The sequence below is a fragment of the Lissotriton helveticus genome, chromosome 6, assembly GCF_964261635.1.
Source record: "Lissotriton helveticus chromosome 6, aLisHel1.1, whole genome shotgun sequence".
NCBI lineage: Eukaryota > Metazoa > Chordata > Amphibia > Caudata > Salamandridae > Lissotriton > Lissotriton helveticus.
In genome coordinates, this window is record NC_136067.1 from 1,143,689,916 (window position 1) to 1,143,714,889 (window position 24,974).

Genomic DNA, 24,974 nt, shown 5'->3' on the forward strand with positions numbered 1-24,974 from the left:
CCTGTATCCTCGACTCTTCACTTACTTCCTGCCACGCAGTGCCCGGTTCAGCTGGCTCTGCCTCTGAGTCTGCCAAAAGTATGTTATAGTTCCAGTTATCAGTTCAGTCCTCCTTCTCTGCATTCCTAAGCTACTGAACTGCATCAATAGTTTCCGTCATTGTCTAGCTTTCACGTCTCCACGTTAGAGAAATACTGTATTTAATGGTCATTTAATATTCTTCATCACGCACTACATGTAGAATAATGCATGGTCCAGTCTTAGAATCAAGTTAGCCTTTCCCCTCCTGACTTATAGTTTATATCAACATGTTCTCTAAACATCAGATACTAGATAGGGTTTAGGTACATGTCGCTCCGACCCTCCCGACTTCAGTCTCTGCTCCTAGCACAGAGTTCATAGCCCCCAGCTTCTCCTAGTGATACGTCATTGCAAGTTTACGCGCACCATCAGGTTAGAGGTCCCGGCTCCTTAGGTAGCCCCCTCCATGGTTTCCGCCCCATTCAAGACATATTCTGTTACGTTTGCATCACATGTCTATGTATACGCCCAGTTACACCTACTTTCGCCCTTATCTTTCGCGACTGCTACGCGTCACGCCTTCTGCTCCACCCACTGCTACGCCCACTGCAATGTAATGCTATGTGTTTGCGTTATGTATATATACTCATGTATTGTTATTAAAAGTTAGCGCGCTCATCCCAGACCCAGCCCCAGCAGCTGCTGGGCCCTGTCATCCTATTCCTATGCAGGTTGTCCTGTTCCTGTCCTTATGCTGTATTAAACCTGCAAAACTCCTACTACCTCGAATCTTGACTCTTATTTATTGAGCTATCTGTTACGATATATGTCTAGTCAAAAATAGGGTATTATTTATTTATTTACCACATGCTGCTCAGCTCCATCCCTTCCAAGGTCAATCCCAAAACGCATCTATTTGCATCTGATGTTACTTCCAATGGATTGGGATGCTAAAAGTAAATGTCCTTCTTCAAGTTCAATGGCTCTAACCACCACTGGAGTTTGTGTCTTATCATGTTTGACATAGGTGGGAACCTCTCATAATTCTGTGTCGATGGAGACCAGTGCTCAGCAGGTGGTATATGAGAGGTTTAAGGAGGTGACTATCATTAAACCTTGAACTCTCAACCAAGCTCTTGCTGAGGCCCAAGAAAGAGGAAGAAGGTTTAATAGCTGAGTCTTCAGATTCTGTATTCTTATATCTGGCAGAAAGACTTGGCCTAATTCTTCCTTTAGGAGTGCCCCAATAAAGATTATCTTCGCTGTGAGTTGCAGACTGGATTTTTGGTGGTTGATGATAAAACCTCTAAACCTCGTAACTCTAAGGGTGCTACAACTAGCACTAATAGCTTTGTAAGTGCTCCCTGTGAGCATGAAAGGAAAAATGGTAGAGCTTTGTACCAGTAATGGCTTTCTTCCACTTCAAACCTCTCACCGAAGTTTCTGACTATCCAGACTATACTACAAAAGTGACCTATTGACCCTTGAATATTTTGTGATGTTTTTTCTGTAGAAAAGTTTTACTCCGCATTGGTGCTCTAAACAGATAAAGCATCTTCCTTTCTTATGCTGATTTTTGGACCATGTCATTCAACTGTGTGCTAAACAACTCAGAACCTATCAGTGGAAGGTGATGAATTAATGCACATTGGGTCTGTTCTGTTTTCTACAATTTGAGTCATAATAGCCTCCTCCCAGCTATGGATGCTCCAACTGCAGTAATTGACTAGCATAATGAGTCAAATGTAGTGTCAGATAGGATTTTTGATAGCAATTCCATCTTTCTTCCTTTTTCCCAGGATTTCTGTATGAACATGTTTTTTAGTATATACTTTTGTATATACTTTAGTATGTATATATATATATATATATACATATATATATATAAACACGAAATTTTAGCTGGTCCCTAGCCTCTGTATCGGCGGGCTCACGGCAGGGGTAGCCACCCCCTTCAACATCTACACATTCAACCAGCGTGTTCCTCCCTGCGATCCCAGAAAAGAACATCACAGGAGCCGTGGCCTCTGTTCGTGGTGCAATTTAATTCAGACACAACGTCCTACGCGTTTCGGAGTCAACTACTCCTTCATCACGGGCAAAGTTTGTGCATTTCAGTGTAGTTAATAAAGTAAAGTAAATGTCACGTGATAAAAACATAAACAAAATACTTCGCCTGCAATTGATTTGAAATGGGTGATTTACGTGAATATTATCGTAAATGTAAAGCATGCCACAAATTTTGTACACGATGATGGCAAAAGCAGTGTTGTAATTCATTTGATAAAATTAAGGCACGGTTTAGACCAAATCACAGAAACACTTGCGTTATACGTTACTCATGACAAGACAACGCTTGTTATTTCGCAATTGCTAAGTATTTTACAAAATTAATGTGCCTAAATTATAAATTGGCGGTTGCACAAAATTACAATAATAACAGTTGCACAAAGTTTTTGAAAAAAATTATACAATAAACTAAGCACTGCAACTACCAGGATCGAACCTCTGGTCTCAAAAGACAGCACATGTCTGTGCTCACCCTGTCTCTCAGTCTATTGAGCTAAGTGATTAACCATGTTAGATGGGTGAAATATTGAAGATATCATATTCACTCTCACTATTGATCCACTCAAAAATAATGCCCAAGTGGGCAAAACCAAATCATTGATTTCTTGTTTTTTCAACAACCATAGTCAAGTGAACGTGTTGTAGTTCAAAATATTGCCCAAGTGGGCTGGTCCTTTTATATATATAGTATTGTCCAGGATAAATGTTCATACAGTTAAATCCTGAAATTCAATAGTTTATTGTATATTTTTTTGTAGATATATATATATATATATATATATATATGTGTGTATGTGTGTGTACTTTGTGGGCTCTGGAGTTCAGCCCTAGGACTTGTCTGCTTCCACTTAGGGACTTTGTTTTCTGTTCAACTGCCTCAATTTAACTGTCTTGATAGAAAACGACCAGCAGAGGTCAATAAAATACCAGAATTGCTTTCTGCTTTGGGACTTTCTTTTTTGAATTTTTCTGGCAACTGCTTCTATTTAACTCTCTTGAGTGAAAACGACAGGCATAAGTCAATAAAATACCAGAATCACTTTAGCATTTTCTAGATTCCAGTCCATAGAAATTGTCGTCCACGAGCACCCGTAGACAATAATATATTTTTAAAATCTTGTATTTTCAGTGATATGAATACCGAAGGCCATGCTTTTATGTTAAAAATAGAGCTTTGGACTATACGATTTCCCACTGAAAGGCAATATTTCTCTTCATGTTTTCCCATACCTGGCGGGTCACGCAGTTTGGTGCTTACTTCCCCTCCATGTTAAAGAACAGTAGATGTTTCAGCACCCAGGCTAACGTGTTGCCTAGCTAAGTACATATAAGGACCCAAAGGCGAGACCGATTGTATTGCAAATGCTTGTTAGGTCAAGCATTCGAGACCTCTTATATATTAGTATATACAGGACTTTAAGTGGGATGAAAAAACTGGGGGGTCTCTCAAAGGGCTTGGCCAATATAATTAAGGGCATGGCTTAAAAACATGTAAGCTAAAAATCTGTGCTTAGCATAGTGTGCTACCCAACTTGTATTTTGCTGTTTTTTTTCATTGCATTCAGATATATGATACAAGTAAAATCATACCTACAACAAGGCAGGAATATTGGCTTTGTAATGGCTGTTAGTTACATAAGATAAATAAGCAGCCACTATGGCTTGTATATAATATTGAAATAGCTTCCACTTAACACCCTGGTGACACCAGGACAATGTTGCTGCGCAGAGTTTCGAAAAAACCAGGCTATGGTGCTGCATAGCTAAATACATATAAGGTCCCAAAGGCAAGACCAATTGCATTGTAAATGCCTGTTCTTTGTGGAGGCAGTCAAATAACACCCGAAAGTCCTCCAACAATGCTTGCGAGGTATATGCCTCATTAGAGGAAAAGGGCCATCTGATGCTGTGTCACTGATATATTGAGAAAACTAAATGCAATTCACATTCTAAAGTGCTAGTCAAAGGGGGCTGTTTGGGGAGCGTTGCCATGTTAGGGTGTAATGCCTGGGACAAGGATCTGAAGTTCTAATAATGCCCCTTATCAGGCATTGTGATGTGACAGACATAGCTATGCAAGTTACATTCTAATTGCCAATTGAATATTCCATAAGCTGCAGTGTTGTGGCGGGCAGCCATTATACTCCCCTCTTTGAAAGCATGCTGATAGGTAGCACCGGCTAAATGTTTCAGTGCATATTTTATTTTAGTCCATTGGTAGCTTGGCTGGATTGCAAGTTGAGCAGAACAGTGCACCTTCCCATTGAGCTTGGGCAGGGCAGACACTCAGTCCAAGTCACTCATTCTTCAAGGTCCCCCTACCACGGCCCTAGAGTGTGAGTACACCATGTAGTGCAAAATGATTATTTTGACTGAACGTCCCATGAGCATACCTGCTAGTAAGGATCTAAAACATATCTTAGAGCATAGGAAAAATGTGTGCAAGGAGGACTGAGACCCTATGGGCCTCATTCTGAGTTCTCCAGATATAGTGGTGTGGATACCGGAGGGCCGGAATCTTCGATTTGTGATGGTGTAGCATACTTTTATCCAGGGATTACAAGTTATCCCCCAACACCATAGTGGGATTAATACTGGGTCTAATTCTACATGTTTCCTCCCTTCTGGGAAAAATAATGGGCCCGAATCCGCACCATTTTTACCACCTTCTTGGAGCAGAATGGGTTTAGAACCAGATGCTCCAAAAAACCCTTTCACTGTTGTACTCATGCTGCTGTAGCATGTAACATGTAGTACTCACTGTACTTTACTGTTGTCCGTCAGGCACTCTGTGTAACTTATATTTTCATCTTTATATTTTGTGCTACTCACTCCTTTAAAGTGTTTTGTCCAGGAACACTCTGTTCACAATAAAGTTAATTGAGAAAGTGGAATTTCCACTTGCAGGTGGAGGTGTGCACATCAATTCCTTGACCTGAAAGGTCTTCTCACAATTTTTGCATCTTTTGTGTAATGAAATTCTTATAACTTTTTCTTGATTTCGAACATGATTAATTTTTATTTTTATTCTTTGCTTCTTCAACAAAACATGAATTCATCCATTCATATTGTGAAAATCTTTAACATTCGACATCTACCCTAGATGTCGAATGTTAAAGATTTTCACAATATGAATGTACTCACTGTACTAACATGTAGTACTCACTGTTGTACTCATGCTGCTGTAGCATGTAGCATGTAACATGTAGCAGCTGCCCGCTATCTCTGCATCTCCATTGGAAAGTCTGAGCCCAGCGGCTCCTGGGGCCTCATTTATGAAAAGTGACGCATCGCTGCGTGAAAACAGCGATGCGTCACTTTTCACTGCGCCCTCCTTGCACCACCAATGATGCGTCATATTTACAGTATGACGCATCATTGCGCAAGGAGTTACAGATACGTCAGTATTTCTGACGTATCTGTATGGCGCAAAAGTGGCGCATTGCTGGAGTGTGTCACAAAAGTGACGCAACTCCAGCAATGTATCTTTTCACATGGGGCAAGCCCCATATGAAAGGGCCTGCGTCAGTCTTACACCTGCTGTGAGGCAGGCGTAAGAAATTGACGCATTTGTGTCCTAGAAGTGGCGCAGTGAAATCACATAGATTTCACTGCGTCACTTCTACGACCCTTTCTTGCGTCAATACGCCCGCTTGCATACATTATACCTGGTGCAGGTATAATGTGGCGCAGGGGTTTACAAAGTGACGCATCTACCTAGATGCGTCACTTTGTAAACATGGCGCAACAAGGCGCATTTTTTATGCCACTGGTGCGTCACAAAAAGTGACGCACCGGCAGCGTAAAAGTGACGCACGGCCTCATAAATGAGGCCCATGGAGCAGACCCCACATACTGTGCACCCAGTCGGGAGCTCTCAGTGCACGGGCCAGCCGCCTGTGCAAAATGCAGGAGGGGGCCCCCTGGAGGTCAGCCCCGCCACCCCGCACCGAGAGGGCGAATATTACGCCACTGCACTGGGATATTGTTTCAGGCAACTTGTAATAAAGGCCTAAGAAATATATTTACTGGTGTTTGTGTGGGCATTCATGTGGCACTATACAACACCGTGCTGTACTTGCGGGCCTTTTTAATATATCTTTGCTACGCTGTGTGAAAGTATGATAATTCTGGGCCACAATGTTTTGCATTACGTTGTACCACTTGAGCTCCCACACAAATCTTTAGTAAATATATCCCTAAATACCGAAAAATACTTTTGTTTTTAAAATTCAAGGCTGTAATGCAGCAAATTACAGCAAATAAATGCAGCGCACTAGTACCTGCGGATTAATGTGCTTTCTTTTCTTTGTTATTGTTGGGGATTACATTGAAAAAAAAATGCTTTTGCGTTTACCATTTTTTTCACAGATTTGAAGGTTTCCGTTTATACTTTTATTTTGTTCCTACAGATGTTTGCAAAAACTAATTAAAGCTGATTTTCAGTTCTTTTCCTGAAAGCTGAAACCCCTGGACTCATGCCGTGTTTTTTTCTAGGCTGGTGTATCCCCCACCAACTGAGCTAAAGTTGCCTGTATGCCCTTGAGCTCTGAAAATCTGTGGACCTAGCCTGCTTCTATCAGCAAAGTTCACTTGAACATCTGGGAATAGTTCATCTTCAAAGCCATCATTTGCCAGTTATCCTCCTCACTGCTAATATCTTAAAATGTATAATTAATGAATAGATAAAACATCTGCAAAATTAATATCTGTGCATAAGTTAATGAGCGTATGGCTCTGCCACCAAGCCATCAAAAAGAACAAAATTGCGCACCCCAAAAGGACTGCTTAGAAATCTTTACTATGCATGTAGAAACTCTTGTTTGAATTCGAAAACTAAATGAAAAAATAATATTTGCATCTTTATTTTAGTTTGACAACAGCGACTAGGTCAAATTGAAGCTCTTTGTCCATATCTAAGATCTTCAGGTAAGGGTTCTCCCCACTTGTTTATAGACTTCAATAACCACACCCTTTATGGGGCTCTGAACCAAACCAGATCTCACTAAACTTGGTATGAGCCTCGTGCAGTAAGAATAAGTTCAATTATAAACCATCCCAACACTTTTTTTTGCTCCAAAGATGTGTTTTTTTATTTTTCTTATTTTCTTCCTGCAGCCAGTCCTGGTGAAAAGTAAAAAGTCGTGCCTCAACTTCTATGTCTCTACTTTCAATACGTGGCAACCCTTGACCTTGTCAGAATTCCTTTGCCCTTTTCCCACACTGGAAGTCGCTGAAACATGTATCACTTTGTGGCACATCTTCAAATTCATTTGTCCGTCACATTCTATAATTAACAAAAGGAAAATCACAATATACTTTTAAACAAATATACCAATCAGCTTTGTTATTTCTCTTGTTTTAAAGTTTAATAAGCTTTATTGAGGGCAAAACATATTGGAAAATGGCAAAATGGGAAACTGTGCAGAAAAAGGCTAATTTATGAGTAATGAGAAAAGATTTCTAAAATATATAATGCAATAAATGAATATATAGTAGATGTAAAATAACACTAAACATGCTAAAAAACAAGTTTCTTACATCATAAAGCAACTAACATTTTTTGTATTTTAAAAACTCTAAGTAGAAATAAAATGAAAAAAGGGGGTAAAGGGAGAGAAAAACAAACTAGATTATAGGTTAAATAGGACAAATGGCAAAAATATGGTGACATTAGGGGCAAAAAGACGTGTAAGGGATTTTGAAGAATGAAAAAGCAGACATTCAAAGAGGTTTAGGAACTTCTACATCTCTATTACTAATGGTATTCTGTTAAAGATATGATGTAAAGGGAAGCCACAGCTTGCAGTGAGGATGAGTGAGAAGTGTCTAATCTGTGATTATGACAAGTCAGGTTCCGCCAAGCAAGGAAGGAAATATTGTTAGCATTTTTTCAGTTGGAAGTGATAACCTGAAAGGCTACCGCCAGAAGAAGATCTACCAACATTCCCTCAGTCTTGCGGCCTGGCCATATATCCGAACATCCACCAAGAAGAAGATGAAGAAGGCTATAAGAGTTAGTGATAGAGAAAAGTTGAGACAATTTGAGCCATAACTCCTTCCTGAAAGAGGAATCTTTTGGACAAAGAAAAAACATATGGAAAAAGTTACCGCAACCATTGTTACTATTCCAGCCGTTACTATTGGGCAAGAGTTCCACTTTGAATAAAGAGCAAGGGGTTAAAATAACCTATTATAAAAGAAAAACATAGTCTGAGTAGTAGTGGAAGAAGTATGGTGTATTTTGTCCCAAACTTTGTTCGATATTGTAACAGGGAAAGAAGGTTATAAATCCTGCTCCCAAGACTCTTCAAGTTTTGTGTTTAACCCTATCCAACCCTGAGGCAGAATTTTGTTTATATAATGTAGAGGCCTTGGCTCAATAGAAAAACAATGGGAGTAGTAAGGTTATTAAGTGAATAAGAGGGAATAGAGGAAGGATTAATAACATTATGTCTAAGAGGGTCTAAGTGTATAGTTAGTATAATATGAAGATGGAAAATGAAAGCAGGTACTTAAGCCATGAAAAGAAAGGAAATGGTTGTCTTGAATGATCTCGGATATCAAAATAAGGCCTTAGGATAACTGAGGATGCCATTTAAGAGTCTTGTGTGCTTTGGTAATACCAGGATTGTACTAAATAGGAGTTATTAACAACAACTGAGGATTGTAGACACAGGAAATCAACTTGTTGACAATATGACTGAAAAAAATAAATAAAGAAGAAGACATAGACCTAAGTTTCCGAGCAATGAGAGAGAATTGAAGAAGAGAGAAAGGAGAAATTAAGCAAAGTACAAGGGAATGCCAAGAAATTAAAGAAAGTTCAAGGGAACGCCTTTTTGTTATTTCCCTTGATACAACTGCTGCATGGTAGATTAGATGCATTGACTTTTGCTGACTATGCAAGGTAACTCTTCCTCTGTGCCTTGAACCATGCAGTGGGTTGAGTTTTGATTCTCATGCATGAAACTTAGCTAGAATCCATATCCCGACTGGATCTTGACTAAGCAAATGAATTACACAGTACTCAATGTCCTTATCCTTTCCAGCATTCCCATGCATGCCTTAACTTCTGAGGTTCTTTAAATGTGCATATTTACCAGATGCCGTACCCAATAAAAAAGTATCAATAGTCAGAGTCTTTAGGGTCAAGCCTGCAAGAACATATGTGGCTTGCTTGCAAGACACTATTGTATACACAACGGCTTAAAACCCGCCCGTTGATTATCATTTGCTCATCTTTGTATGCTCCTTCATTGGCCCACTGCAGGCGAAACCTAATTTCTGATAATTTCTGTGGAGCAGGGACCAAGCGCTGATCATTTCTGTGGAGCAGGGACCAAGCGCTGATTGATTCAAGTTAATCCATGCCCATCTGATGCAAACAAGGTGATTGAAATAGTATTTCTTCCCCCCTCCCACTCCCTGCCTGCTGCTCCCCCCACAGCACTTGTGCTTTTTTCTTGTTTTGAGCGCTTTGTTAAAACTTCCGTCCAGTGAAGCTGCTGGGGAGGGAATTGATGAGGGTCAATCACTTTTATAGTGTTTGTCAAGTGTACTTATTAATTGTCTTTGTACTGGTAGGTCCCTTTAGTGAATGAATTTGGATGGTTTTTTTTCTAAGTGTCCTGCATTCTGCAACACACATAGAATGCGCAAAACACCATTAATGATTGTGTATATATGATGGATCGTGTTTCTTCCTGCACATAAACAATCATTATATAATGACGGTTCGATACTTCTATGTGTGCTGCAGAATGCACCACTCAAAGAAGTAACAAACCAGCCATTATTGATTGTTTATTTACAAGGACATTGTAAATAGGAGACAGCGCCAAAATTAAGACCAGGGAAAACCTGGTCTTAAGTTGGAAAAACAAGGAGAAATTCTATATTTATCCTCGTATTTGCTTTTTCCATCTGTGCTGTCTTGTGCAACACACATGGAAAAAGCAAAAGCCTTTTATTGTTTATGTACAGGAAAGTCCCCTTTCCTGCACATAAACAATCTTTAAAAAAATGACATTCTATGACTTCCATGTGTGCTGCATTAAGCACATAGAAGTGACAAAATGGCATTTCAAGATTGTTTAAGTAAGGGGAGGGGGACCTTCCTGTACATAAACAATCTTTCCCCTGCACGCATACACCCTTGCACTATTCTGCAAGTGTAGCGCTAGCGCAGGGGGAAATGCAAGGCTGCACCATATTGTTGTAAATATGGTGCAGCCTTGAGTTTCTGAAGTGGCAGAGTGAGGCGTTAAGCCTTGACAGCTAATGCCTCACTCCGCCACTTCTGTTGTACAATGTACATATTCCCCTGAGTGCGGTGTAACTAATGCAGTGAGTGAATATTAACCTCTCCTGCTCTTTAAGTCTTGGCTCTGTTAAGGGGACACTTGCCATGGCCCTTTTAGGTGAGCATGCATATACTTTAGGGTTAAACATGACTACATCGTGCCTAGTGGGGTAAAGGTATTCTAAAAAAGACCACTGACGGTCTGTTGCAGTAGTCCAGTTTTCTAAGTACTATAAGATGGATTAGTACTTTAGCAAAATTAAATGGGAGGCATAGTTGTATTTTTCATATCTCCTGATCTGGTAACATAGTGTTGTGGCAATGGTGGTACTGAAATATTTGATATGTTTGTAGGTTTGAACATTACATATGGATTGCTAGCCAAGTAGATAAAAGTAAACCTGTTGGATGGGAGTGTCTAGAGTTTGGAAAAATGATGGGAGTACAAGACGAGGATACATAGACTTTTATCTTGGAAGAGCTGAACATAAGGGACTGCAGAGCCATCCAATATCGAATTGCAATAGGGCAGTGAAATATGTGTGGCTGGAGATAGAGGATGAAGGTGGGGACAATAAGGAGATGTGTGTGTCTTCAGCATATAGCTGGTATGTGAAACCAAAAGAGAAGATGTCACCACATGAGGCAGTGTACAGAGAGACTAGACGAGGGTCTAGAACTGCTCCCTGAGGTACCCTCACTTGAAGAGATGTTGGTGGAGCTCTACTGGGGTCCTGCTCCACTATGGATGAGTGGCTAGTTAGGTAGGAGTGAAAACCACTGAAGAGCTGTGTCTTCGCCACCAATAATTTGGAGTGAATTGAGCAACGGGTCATGATTCATAGTGTCAAAATCTGAATACAAGTCAAAAAGAATGTGGATGGAAGATAGGTGATTGAGGTGAGCAGAGAAAATGAAACTGACCACATGGGAGAGTGCAGTTTCAGGTGACTGAAGGGCATGAAAGCCAAATTGGAGGGGTTTGAGACAGATGTTGAACAAGAGCTATAGAGTGAGTGAGAGGTACTGAATGAAGACCAGGGACACCAATATCCTAGACAAGAAAGGGAGGAGGCTGGCCAAGGAAGGCTTTGGTGTCTGATTTAGCTTCTGGGCAATGAAAAAGTGTCTATTTTCACTTAGTCGATAACGCATGTTTTAAATGAAGTTAACCTAAATCACTCTGACCAATAGCAGTGAAGCTAATGGCATCGTTTAGGTAGTGTAATGCCTGTCTTCGACAAGAGGTTATGAAAACATCATAGGAGATCGAACTCATAAGCTTCTGGTAAATACTGCCTCCCGAAATTTCCACATCAAATATTATCCTGCATTCAACGAGTCCTCTCCTCTGCCTGTACATCTAGGGGGGCATATTTACAAGCCCCTATCGCCACAGGAAAGTCACTTTTAGTGGCTTAACGCTACCTTGTAAATAAGGCACCCTTTCACGCTATTCTTAGCGTGAAAGGGGAGTGCAATGAGTGTTGTGGCGGACTTCACACCGCAACACCCATTGATTTTGATGCTGCCCCATATTTACAAGGGTGGCTTAAATATGGGGCAGCTCCAAAATTAAAGCCAGGGAAAACCTGGTCTTACCTTGGCGAAGTGAGGAGAAATGCTTTATTTCTCCTCCTTTTTGCTGTTTCTATGTGTGCTGCGCTGTGCAGCAAACATAGAAACAGCAAAACGCCATTGATTGTTTATGTGTATGAAGGTGATCCTTCCTGCACATAAACAATCATTAAAAAAATGACGAGTTGCAACTTCTATGTGTGCTGTACAAATCAGCATACATAAAAGTTATAAAACGGCATTTAAAGATTGTTTATGTGCAGGAAGGGACACCTTCGTGCACATAAACTATCCTGTTCCTCAACACAGGTACCCTTGCAGTATGCAGCAAGGATGCCTGTGTTGGCACTAGGCTGCTGCATTTAGTGCCAGTGCATGGTGAAACACAGGCTGCACCATATTCTTGTAAATATGGTGCAGGCGTACGTTTCAGAAGTGGCGGAGCGCTGCAGTAAGCCAACAAGGCTAACACTGCGCTCCATCACTTCTTTTGCAAATATGCCCCTAGGTTCTCAAGGGAATTGGCTGTGGCCTGGTTTGTTTTCATCTTCTTTACCAGAAAAAACATCTTTCTTGCACAGGACATCTATCCCTGTGAGATGATGAAAGAGAGTAAATTCACTGCCGGTTCTTCTACATTTAATTCTGGAATCACAATGTCATTTAGTGCAACAATGGACCTTGTAATGACATTGATTACAGGCATAAAGTCTCGGGTATACCTACTTGAGATGAATGCTGCCCCCACCATGCAGCAGACGGATGGAAATGTGCCCTCTGGAGTAGGATAAATGGCCCTCACGTGGGTAGTCCACAATTCGGATACATGTACCCAGATATGTCTAAGCGCTTCATGGCGAAATATTGTTAACTGATTTCATGTATTGGAAGTCTGGCTGAATATTATTATACATGCTCGTGATGTAAATTGCCAGGTGATTAGACCGGGACAGATATTTTATACATGTAAACCATTGTCTTTTTGTAAGAGCCATAATCATCCTTCTTCATTCATTGTAAAAGCCAACAGTGAGTACGTATATGCTGTATGTCATATTATGAAAATGATGAATAAAGTTTTTAAAAAAATACTCTTGAGTGCCATACTCATGAGTTCTCTTCCAGGGGATCCTCATCAATAGTCATAAGCACTGAATTTTCCCGCCCACGTGCGGGGACCCCGGAAATATTATAAAAATATATATGTAAATTACATATAAATAGCTCCACAAATATGTATGCACATATATCATTTTTTCTCACACCAATGCAGCCCCAAAAAAAGAGGCTAAACAATGTAAATAAACCCACATATACTGAATTAGCAATAACACAAAGAAAACACATTAGGTCAAATAGCCCTTGAACTCTGTGTTTTAATGAGCAAACTACTCATAAATCTTATAAATTGCCAATAAACATACATTGTTAGCCACAGGCTGCATTGAACAGCAATAGCATAGAAAATGAAACCATTTTCAACAAAAACTGGCATCGTGCCTTTAAGGCAGCGATGACCCCTGGCTTCCCATCATGCCTCAGGGGTGACAGTTAGGTCAGTTGTTCTTTCTGGCTCCTTCAGTCAGGACCCTGGTTTAACAGCTCCCTTTCTTTTTGACTTTCTGTCAAAAAATAGTTGAGAATTTCCACAATTTTTACTTTCACTCGACGTCTTTTGGGCATAGAGTGTTTGTGCTACCTTTTTTACATCTGAAAAAAGGAATTTTTCTGTCAAAAATGCCTTCTCTCTTTGACATCTGCCCTTCCTGTGGGAAGAAGAAGGCCAAGACTGACACACATCCTGTGTGTATCCTCTGCCTCCCTGATTCTCATTCTGCGAGTTCTTGTGAACACTGCAAGAAGTTATCGAACAGAACTCTCAAGGACAGGGAGAGAATTGGTATTTATGGTCTCTATGAGCGAGGTGGGTCTCCTAAGAGGCAGAAGAAACGCAGGATGTGATCCACGTCGAGAGAAGTCCCGACTTGTTCTCCTTCGGCATCGGGATCGGCGTCGAAGAGGCCGTCGACGACGGCGAAGACGATGAAGACTTCAGCGTCAAGAAGTACGGTACCTCCGCTGCAGTCTATGGAGCATGCAGTGTCTAGAGAAAGGTCTCCGTTGGAGCATAGTCGAGACAGCCGCAGTCGAAGCATCATCACCAATCTTCGAGGTTGAGGCATCCTCCGTCGACGCTCAGTCATAGGCGTTCGACGTCGAGACATCCTCCGTCTACGCCTAGTCATCAGCGTTCGACGTCGAGGTACTCTCCGTCGATGCCTGGTCATCGGCGTTCGATGTCGAGACACCCTCCGTCGGCATCTGGCCAGCGACGCTCGATGTCGAGACATCCTCCGTCGCCGTCACACCATCAACGGTCGGCGTCGAAGCAACCTCCGTCGACGCCTGGTCAACGACATTTGACGTCGAGAGGGTCCCCGTCGTTGACGCAGCAGAGTGGGTCGACGTCAAAAAGTTTATCTTCGAGGCAAGTCTCTCCACCAAGATCTCAGGGGAGGTCACCTTCGGGGCAGACTGCTCAGGAAACAGCTAGTCAGCCCTCGGATCAGGCTCATGCCTTAACACCACAGCAGAGGTCCCCAAGATCGGCTTCAGCTGCGGAAGTGGAACATTCCTCAGTGCATAGGAGTTCTCCGGCCAAGAAGAAAAGAGTATCGGACGAACGTGCTTCCAGAAGTCGCTGGAGGTCTTCCTCCAGATGCAGAGGGGGTTCTCCGGTGAGTTTGTCATCATCCTCTTCGGGCTCCCGATCTCACCGTGGACGATCTTCAGATGTGATCCTCTACTCCTCGGGTAGTGAGAGGTCCAGGCATTCTCCTGCTCGTTCACAGCATGGGCAAACGGATTTGCCACCACTGACACATTCACCAGTGAGAGAGCGCACCCAGAAGTCTCCTTCCATCAGGCTATCACCAAGATGGTATAGGCCTCTGCATCACTGGGCTCCAGACAAAGAGGCATCCAGGTTGCAAACTCATCGGGACCAGCAAGTATCCCGATCCAGAGAGAGATCGCGCTCCCGAGTTCGCTCCAGTAGGTGAAGATCGAGGTCAAAGAGACGGGCTCGCAGATCTCCGTCTACTTCCTCTTCTACGTCCCGTTCTCAGAGGGATTACTCTCCGACTCTGATGGACAGTCCTCCATCAAGAGTTTCCCTTATAGACGACAATTTCACATTTCAAGACATTGTGGGCAGGGGTGCTTTGAAACTGGGAGTACCCTTGACTGCTCCACAGGTCAAGACTTCTGTAATCTTTGAAACCTTGCATCACAGAGCGGCACCCAAGCCACTGCTGCCATTGGTACCTGGAATCATAGATCCCGTGAATGAGATCTTCCTCACTCCAGCGACTATAAAGGCCGCCCCAGCAAGGATTCTAAAAAAGTATCGCTCGCCGGAGGAGGATCCACTCTTTCTCTGGTCTGACCCACCACCAGACTCTGTGATCATCAATCCAGTGCTGTAGCTTCCTCATCCACAGTACCTCCGGATAAGGACAGCAAAATACAGGATTCATGGGGGAGAAGAGTCTGCAACACCTCAGCCTCTTTTCTCAAAGTCTCTAATGCGGAAGCACTTCTGGGGAGGTATGACAGATCCCTTTGGGATTCTCTTCAAAGGTTCGTTGAGAAACTCCCTCAAGAGAACCGTAAAGATTTTGAAGAGATTCTTTTGGAGGGCAGCCAAGTCTCCAATCAGTTCATAAGCTCCGCGGCAGATGGAGCTATCCTGGCAGCGCATGGCTATGCGCATGGAGTTACGGCGAAAAGGTCTTCATGGTTGCGCCTGACAGCCTTAAAACCTGAGGCACAGGCTAGAATCTTGAACCTGCCATTTTCGGGAACATCACTGTTTGGGGCAAGTACTGATGAAGAGAAGCAACGCATGAAGTCGGAGTTGGACACTCTTAAGGCCGTAGGGCTTGAAAAGAAGAAGGAATTTCGTAGAAAGTACCGTTCCTACAACAAGGGCCCTTCCAAGCAGAGGGTTCAAACCCCTCAATGGCAGAAGGGTCAGGACCAACAGGGACAACAGAAGTCCCAGTTCAGAGGCAAATGAAATTCCAGAGGGGGCGGAAATCAACGCCAGGGCAATAATTCCAACAAGTCCCAGCAGTAGCAATGAGTTCTTCCTTCCCCCAGCGCCGTTGACCACTCCAGTGGGGGGAAGCATTGCGCATCATATGTCAGAGTGGGAAAGCATTACTCAGGACAGATGGGTGTTGACTACACTTCGGAATGGGTACTGTCTTCGTTTCAAACACCTGCCTCCACCCGTCCCCCCAAAACCAACCTTCAGTCATCAACTCGTTCTTTTGAAAAAAGAAGTAGCGATAGGGGGAAGGGAGTGTACTCCCGTTATTTCTTGGTCAGAAAAAAGGGTCAGAAGGCAGAATTCAGACCCATTCTGGACTTAAGAATGCTCAACGTGCACATCAAAAAAGAAAAGTTCCGCATGTTGGCACTTCACCAAATATATCCGGATCTCAGGAAGGGAGATTGGAAGTGTTCGATGGACCTCCAAGATGCCTACTTTCATGTCCCGGTGCACTTCAAGCACAGAAGATTCCTGCGGTTCCAGGTGGGGACCTCTCACTACCAACTCAAGGTCCTGCCCTTTGGGTTGAAGTCAGCTCCCCAGGTATTCACGAAGTGTGTTGCAGTAGTAGCGGCCGCTCTATGCAGAGAGGGAGTCTTCGTGTACCCGTATCTGGATGACTGGCTACTGAAAGGTCCTTCCCCAGACGCTGTAAGGAATCAATTCCAAACCTGCGTCCAGCTCTGTCACCGGATGGGTTTACATGTCAACTTCAGCAAATCAGTCTCACAACCCACCCAGAAGATTCACTTCCTAGGAGCTCTTCTAGACTTCGTAGTAGGAAAAGTGTTTCCTTCGGAGGAGAGACAGTGTTCTATAACCCAAAAGTGTCAGCTGGTATTTCGTCACAGGGTTCAGAAAGCGCGAAAGATTGCCTCCGTGCTAGGTTCAATGGCTTCATGCATCTTCCTTGTCCCGAATGCCAGGCTTCGGATGCGTCCTCTTCAGCAGGATCTGGAGGACAAGTGGGACCAACAGTCAGCTTGCTGGGACGATCGGATTACTCTGTCAGACACAGCTCGAGCTTCCATTCCATGGTGGACAAAGAATAAGAACATTCAGGTGGGAGTTCTGTTCCATCAACCTCCTCCTGCTCAGACTTTGATCACCGATGCTTCTCTTCAAGGCTGGGGGGCACACAGGGATCACCTCCAAGTGCAAGGTTTGTGGTCTCCCAAAGAAAGTACGTATCACATCAACATGCTGGAGTTGAGAGCAGTTCACCTGGCTCTCAAAGCGTTCCTCCCCTCGCTTCAGGAAACATCAATACTAGTACAAACGGACAACACCACCACCATGTACTACCTAAACAAGCAGGGGGAACGCGCTCACGGACTCTGTCAATGGAGGCCCAACGCATCTGGCATTGGCTTCTGGCTCGCAAATTGTCGGTCATGGCGATCCACCTCCCAGGAGAACAGAATGTGAGGGCGGACGCTCTGAATCGGCATTTCGAAGACAGAGAGGACTGGGTTATAAAGGACGAGGTGCTCGAAGGAATCTTCCAGTCTTGGGGTTGTCCCTCCTTAGATCTGTTCGCGGACGACGAAAACACCAAATGCCAAGACTTCGCCTCGCGGTTTTATCGTCCAGGAACAAGAGGGAATGCCCTTTTGATAGACTGGTCAGGGGAATTTGTGTATGCCTTTCCACCACTTCCGCTGATCCTGAAGGTGGTGAGCAAACTGACACACTTGTGCACAACAATGATCCTCATTGCCCCCGACTGGCCGAGACAATGGTGGGTAAAGTATGGTTCTGGACACAGGCTGTACTTCAAGTATTTTATTCACTGAGACAACACACCATAGGCAGGTGTGCCAGGCAGGGAGCACAGCCTGCTAATAACTGTCAACTGTCAAACTCTCAGCTGTCAACATTCCAGCTGGTCACTGACCAATGACACGCAGGGAACAGCACGCGCATGGAAGGGTAAAGGAAAGAAAGAAAGGGCTAATCACAACACATATCCTTCCCTAAGAAACAAAAGAAGGTAAGAACAATTACTACCCCCTCCTAAAGCTGTAACACATTTAAAAGAGGTCAGTCACAAACAAAGTCCTTATATTCGCTTGGTTTGCTCAGAATGCGGCCATAGCAACTTGTGCTTGCGCTTGCTTCACCGACACCGTCCATGGACCTACTACCAGTGTCCTTAGTGGATGTGTCCTCCACACTTACAGTGTCCCCTGTCTGCTTCAAAATGAAATCACACTCCACCTCCGCATTTCCAGAAGTCTCATGTTCATAGTCCATACTTCCTGTCTCCGAACTTTCTAGTGGCTCAACAGACTCGTCAGAGCCTAGAGTCTTGTCCATACCAACAGATTCTATGCATTCCTGGTCTTGCCTCGTTCTGATATTTATATCCTCCATTGGTGCACCGATTTGGTTATCTACTTCATCTTTCTATTTCTATCCGTTCCTTCACTTCTGATCCGTGACACATTGCCATTCTTGATGCGTGCCATACTCTTCCATCACTGAGTAATGCAGAGTTGCAAAAAACTTCAATCACCTCTAAGGGTGTTGAATATCTATTCTCCCCCTTGGCTACATGTCCACTTTCTTTAATCCTCACCTTGTCCCCAACTTTGATGCACACTTCTTTGCAGTTCTTGCTCTTGCTCTTGTTCTTGCTTTTCTTTGTAAGCTGCTTGTGCGTTCTTTATCCTTTCCCTAATGGTTTCCATGGACCATTGTGTTGTTCTTGCCGACTTGAGCCATCCGATATTGTCTTTAGAAATGGGGGTTCTTCCTCTCATTACCCCGAATGGCCTCACTAACGTTTTTTCACTCGGAGTAATTCTGTACCCCCATATCATTTTCTTTACCTCCTTTCTCCAACATTTTCCACTGTTGTTAGCCAATTGGATGGTCCCTTTTATCACCCTATTAAATCTTTCCACAGCGCCATTTCCTGCCGGATGATAGACTGAAGTTGTTTTGTGGGTGATGCCATTCCTTTCAATGAACCTTTTGAATGCATCTGAAGCGAATTGGCTGCCATTGTCGCTAACAATAGTTTTTGGAATCCCTTCCCTGGTGAACACATCATCCATGAATGTCAATATGTTGCATGTGTCCACCTTCTTGCACACTTTTATTTCTGGCCATTTTGACAGATGATCCACCATTACTATTATGTACACCTGTTCATCCTGCCATCTTATAGGTCCCGTTATGTCCACTCCGACCCTTACCCATGGCATGTTGGGACACACCAAAGGTTTCAGCGGAGGCCGGAGAGTTGTTTGCGATTTATCAGAATTTTCACAATCTACACAGTCTCTTACCGCTCTTTCAATCTCTATGTCACAGCCTGGCCACCAGTACCACCTTTTAATCCTTTATTTTGTTTTGTTTACGCCCAAATGTCCTTCATGGCATATTTTTATAACTCTATCCCTAAGAGTCTTAGGAGGTATGACCTTACCTTGTCTAAAGATGAGGTTGTCTTCAACAGAAAGTTTGTTTCTCAATTCCCAAAATGTTCTTAATTCTTCCTCCTGACACTTTTTCTTTGGCCAACCCTTGACAATGAGTTCATGTACTCTTTGTAGTGTTTTATCCTTGAGACTACCCTGAGTCCACTCCTCTTTCTGAATGGTTGGGAATTCTTCGCAGATACTTGCCACGCACAACTCTTCTTCCTGTTCCTCATTCTCCACGTTCTTCAATGGCAACCTGCTCAGAAAATCTGCCACCAAGTTTTTCACACCCGGCAAGTACTGTATCTCGTAATTATAGTCCAGGAGCCTTATGGACAAACGTGCCAATCTGGGAGACGCTGTATAAAACCCTTTCACAGTTAACACCTTGGTAAGAGGTTTGTGGTCGCATCGCAGTATGATTTTCTTGCCCCAGATGTACTGACGGAAATGTTCCATTCCCCATACACAGGCCAGTGCTTCCCGTTCTATTACTAAGTACCTCTCTTCCGTTTCCGTCAAAGAACGGGAGGCAAAAGCGATGGTCACCTCTTTTCCTGACTTTTCTATTTGTGATAGTACAGCTCCTATTCCTCTCCCACTGGCATCCGTGGTGACAACACACTCCAATTCTCCATCGAATCCCTGCAGGGGAGGTGCTTCACAAATTTCTTTCTTTAGTCTTTTGAAACTTTCTTCACAATCCAGTGTCCACTCAAATTTGTTTTTGTTTTTTAGTAGTGTTCTAATATGGTATGTTTTGGTTGAAAAATCTCTTACGAATTTTGAATAGTACTCTACTAATCCTAAGAATGCCCTTAGTTCATCCTTGTTCACTTGTACCGGTGCATCTTTGATTGCTTTTACGAGTTCTCTCTTTGGTTTTATGCCCTCGTGTGTTATTTCGTGTCCTAAGTAGGTTACACTATTTTTGCTGAATTTGCACTTCTTGTATTCTGCGGTCATACCACGTTTCTCCAATTTTTGTAATACTTGTAGAAGTCTGTTATCATTGTCTTCTTGATTTTTTCCCATCACCAAGATGTCATCCTGGAAGATGAGTATGTTCCTGACGCCTTTAAAAATTTCCTGCATAAGCCTTTGAAATAACGCAGCCGCAGACGCTATACCAAAAGGGACCCTTTTAAACCTGAAACACCCGGGCCCCTCCCCCTGTGCGTTTTAATTTCACTTACACCTCTGTTGAACTAATGAACCTTCGGGGACCCTGGACTATCAGCGGTGAACTTTGTGAAAGCCTTGCCACCACTGGAATCTTATCTTCGTCTCCTTACACTCCCCCTGCTCTCCTGGATGGCTCTCATAATTCTCCTATCACAACTACACACCCTGCCTCGATTCCTTCCAAACTTTCTATTTTTTATCTAAACACCCGTTCATTAGCCAAACATCAGGTCGAGATTTTCCATCTACTCGACACCCTCCACCCAGACATCCTGTTCCTTTCTGAAACCTGGCTATCATCGGAGTCTACACCAGATATTCTGGCTGCCCTCCCTGATAACTATCATATTCTCAAGGCCAATCGACCAGACGGGAAGACGGGGGGAGGAGTTGCTGCCATCATTGCTCACTTACATATTTTCACCTCCCTCACTATCCCTGACACTCCGCTGGCTGAGATTCTTGCTGTCACTCTGTACTCCAAAAAATTTCAATTGGCTTGTGTTCTCTGTTACCGCGCCCCCAATTCTTCCCTAAATTTTGTCCAATTTTTTAGTAATCTTGTTGCTGAGCTAGCAATTAATCATGCCAAGCTCCTCATTCTGGGGGACTTTAATTATTGGCCACATGATCCCCTTGAGAGCCCCTGCTCTAGACAGTTTAGGGATCTGCTTTCTGGGCTAAATTTCTCAGAACTTGTCACAGTAGCGACACATATTAAAGGACATACCCTGGACCAGGCCTGGAGCCTCAACTTAGACATTTTTGAGCTTCAGGTTTCCCCTTGTGCCTGGTCTGACCACTATTCTGTCTCATTTTCTATCAGCCTGCCGGCCATTATATCTACTCACTCGGCTGCCCCCCTTTTGATCCGAGATTGGAAGCACGTAGACATTCCTTCCATCTGTTCCAATCTCACTTCCACCCTCTCAGCTTTTCCAGATCTCTTGGACACCCAATGTCCACCACATGTTCAAGCTGACGCTCTCTCTTCCTGGCTGACCCAGGCGAGAGATACTTTTGCCCCCTTAAGATTTTAAAAAACAAGCGACCCCAGGATCCCCAACTTTGGTTCACCAAAGACCTCAGGGACAGGAAGCTCGCTCTGCGCCAATTGGAGCGCAAGTGGAGGCTCCACTATTGCCCCCTTAAGAAAACCCTGTTCCTGAAGGCCTTACAGGACTATAAGTCGGCAATCGTGGTGGCTAAATCAACACATTTTTCGGCGAAAATTCTTGGGGCCAGTTGCAAATCTAAAACCATTTTCTCCATTGTGGATGAGCTGGTCAAACCTGACCGCATCATCACTAAATCTCCCCCATCGCAATTTCTCTGTGACGCTCTTAACAGTTATTTTATTGATAAAATTACAACAATTAAATCCAGTATTCCGGTTGCTACCATTACACCACACCTCCCCACAGCTGCCCCTAATCACTTGTGCTATTTGGCATTCCCTACTCTTACTGAGGACATCTTCTTCTCTCTTTTAGGGAAGGTGAAATCGGGCTCGCCTCAGGATTGTTGCCCTCCTGATGTCAGTCGTGAGATCTATCACACTATTCCCACACCCCCTTTAGCCCTCCTGAACAATTCCCTTTCCTCCGGAGTGGTTCCCCTTTCCTTTAAAACGGCGGTGGTCTCTCCTATTTTGAAAAAACCTGGTTCCGATCCCGACATTCCTTCCAACTTTCATCCAATTTCCCTGCTTCCCTACCTGGGTAAAGTTTTGGAAGCCTATGTGGGTAGCTGCTTGAGCAACTTTATTGAATCCTCTCACTTCCTTGACCCCCATCAGGCCGGCTTCAGACCCCAGCATTCCACTGAGTCTATCGCCTTGGCCGTTCACGAGGAGTTAAGAAGGGGGCGGACCAGAACATCTCTCAGGCTTTGGTGCTCCTGGATTTGTCGGCGGTGTTCGACACAGTTGAGTCTTTTACTCATTAAAACACAGAGTTCAAGGGCTATTTGACCTAATGTGTTTTCTTTGTGTCATTGCTAATTCAGTATATGTGGGATTATTTACATTGTTTAGCCTCTTTTTTGGGGTTGCATTGGTGTGAGAAAAATTATATATGTGCATACATATTGGTGGAGCTATTTATATATAATTTACATACATATTTTTATAATATTTCCGGGGTCCCCGCACGTGAGCGGGAATATTCAGTGCTTATGACTTTGATGAGGATACCCCTGGAAGAGAACTAGGATTACAGGTAAGTAATTTATCCATAAGGCTTACTAAATGGCAGTCCTGTGTATACCTAGAAAGTTGGCATAATCATGTATAGTCAAAAGAAACAATGGTTCTTTCCGATTTACAAAAAACGTGTTAAATCTCAGGGGCTTAAGAACATATCTCACAATCAGAAGAAAACAAACATCAAATCAACAGATAATCACAGAAAATAATGTATTCCATACAATGGTGCTCCTGGTGTGAGCACCATGCAAGTGAGACGGTAATAAAAAAGCTCATGTAAGAACTACAAGGGTAATCTTTCCTTGATTTAATTGTGGTCAAGCAAATGAAATAATAGACGTTACAACCTTGAGATAATTTAGAACAGGTTTTTGGGTGCGGTATTTGGCAGCCTGCTATGGTGAACTAGGTTGATGCTGGCCTTCAACAAATCAAAACACATTTGTTAGAAATTGTCCTTTCTGCAGGGTCACCCCCACACTTTTTACCTGCCGCCTCCCCTTTTTGCTCAATTTGTTTTTATTGGCTGTACGACTCTGGGCACTTTACCACTGCCATGTGCTCTCAGCTTAAAACATGGTAACATTGGCTTATCTACAATTGGCATATTTAATTTACTAATAAGTCCCTAGTAATATTCACTACATGTGCCAGGGAGTGTAAATTAAATGCTACTAGTGGGCGTGCAGTCCCAATTGTGCCACCCACCTAAGTAGCTCTTTAAATATGTCTCAGGCGTGTTTTAAACTACCATGTCGACCTGGCAAGCCTGCCCTCTGTCAAGCCCAAACCTTCCTTTTTAATACATATGTCACCCCTACGGTAGGCCCTGGACAGCCCAAGGGCAGGGGTGCAGTGTATTTAAAAAAATAGGACATGTAATTTTAAGTTTTACATGTCATGGTAGTGAAAAACTCTTAGATTCGTTTTTAACCACTACAAAGGCCTATCACTCCCATAGGATACCAATGCGAAAAATGCAATTTCAAATTGAGAAGGGATGGGAATCCCAAGTTTGGTGTCTCTGGAATCACAATTTAAAATCACAACTTATGATGAAGTCAGTCTTTAAATTGTAATTCTGAAAATGCTAGTTCGGTCTGGACTGTTCTCATGGGGCACAGGGTCAAGACTGATTTGCATATGGCTGGGTTCAAACTGGAATGGCAAGTTGAGCAAAAAAACTATGGATTTAGGCCCAGATCTCTGTACCGGGGTGAATGTATGACATTGTTCTGCATTCTGTCCATTTGTGGAAAAGTAAATTTTGCCATGTTCTGTGTCCCTACGCGTCCTCCATCATATGTTATGTGTGCATGATTAATATGCATATGTATTCCCCATGTTCGATTAAAGACGCAATTACAGTTGTGTCCATCTCTAGTATGTCAGTTTCCAGTTCTCGTGAATACTACGAATATCAGGCCTATGTAAAGCTACGTTGCCACGTTTCTCAGTGCGCACGTTATTCCATTGTAAAGTCCCCGTTTCTAGGCCTCAAAAGGGCCTGGACACCAGATTCAGCTTCTGTCTCCTGAGCCTCGCTGAGGAGCGATACAGCCCCCACCTGTGTTCCTGACCCTTCACTTACTTCCTGCCTTGCAGTGCCCGGTTCAGCCTGGCTCTGCCTCTGAGTCTGCCAAGAGTATGTTATGATTCCAGTTATCAGTTAGTCCTCCTTCTCTGCATTCCTAAAGCTACTGAACTGCATCAATAGTTACCATCATAGTCTAGCCTGTACGTCTCCATGTTAGAGAAATACTGCATTTAATGGTCATTTAATATTCTTCATCACGCACTACATGTAGAATAATGCATGCTCCAGTCTTAGAGTCTGTTCGCCTTTACCCCGATAACTTTTGGATTCTATCAACATGTTCTCTAAACATCAGATACTAGATACTGCTTAGGTACATGTCGCCCTGACTCTCCAGACTTCAGTCTCTGCTCCTAGCACAGAGTTCGTAGCCCCCAGCTTCTTCTAGTAACACGTCATTGCCAGTTTGCGCGCACCATTAGGTCAGAGGTCCCGGCTCCTTAGGTAGCCCCCTCCATATT